Below are 1,078 nucleotides of genomic sequence, written 5' to 3' on the forward strand. Positions count from 1 at the left end.
TTTATTTATTTTTATGTGTTTTCTCTTTGGTGGTTGGTGTTTGGTGTCGATTCTATTGTTTCAAAGATAGAATGAACAAAAAATCTTGAGCATTCTTCATGACACAAACAGATTTAACACATGGGTGATATGCTATTTTGGTTCAAATATAGATTTTTTTTTTTTTTTTTTTTTTTTCATGATGTTGATGTTGGATAGTGCAACATGCAGGTTCTTCAAAGGCAACTGCATCCCAGCCCCTAAGCTCCTCACAACCACCTGCATACCAAAGCTGCATACCAAAGATTTGATGTTAGCGAGATGTAATAGCTGGGATAATTCGGTGCTGTGTTGATGTAATTGATTGGTTCATCTAGATGTTACTGAGAAAATTTTTGTAAAGCTGACAATTTTTACATTTTTTTTGTAATCATTTTTATTATAGAATTTGTCTTTGTTTCAAGCTAATGGGTTGTTGGTGTATTTCATCTATTCTGACCACATGATTGCACAATTTCAGATTCTCTTATGCCGTGTACACAAAATGGAAAAAAACCTAAATGAGCAGACATCAAGAAATTAGGTTCTTATTTCAACAAGAGATGAAATTCTTTCAATATAAAGAACAAAGCTTTAAGCAAATATTTTTTGCAATTAGGTATCTGAGGCTTGTGACACAAACTTAATAAAATGTGAAACAAACTTGTATAATGCAACCATAAAATGTACATAAATTATTCTTCTGTCATCATCCTCAAAGGTACAAAGTACAAACAACCAAAAAAATTACAATTCAAGAGAATGCCGCAATAAACTTCAACATCATTCAGGGGAACAATTCATGAGAAAAAGTAGCACAACCCATTTATGAACTAAGTTTCGTTTACATCAATTTCTTAAATCTACAAATTTCAGCTTGAGTTTGAACTTAATAAGTGTGGAGGGCACCAATAGCTGGGATCATTTAATGTTGCAACAGACTCCCTTGCAGGTGAAAAATGAGGGATCGCCCTTCGTTTGGCAACTACAAGATGTAATAACTCAAACTCCAAGCTAGGTTCTTTTAGTGCTGATCTGACAAACTAATTTATAAGAAAGC

This window comes from Corylus avellana, chromosome ca10, assembly GCF_901000735.1.
Source record: "Corylus avellana chromosome ca10, CavTom2PMs-1.0".
Classification (NCBI taxonomy): Eukaryota; Viridiplantae; Streptophyta; class Magnoliopsida; order Fagales; family Betulaceae; genus Corylus; species Corylus avellana.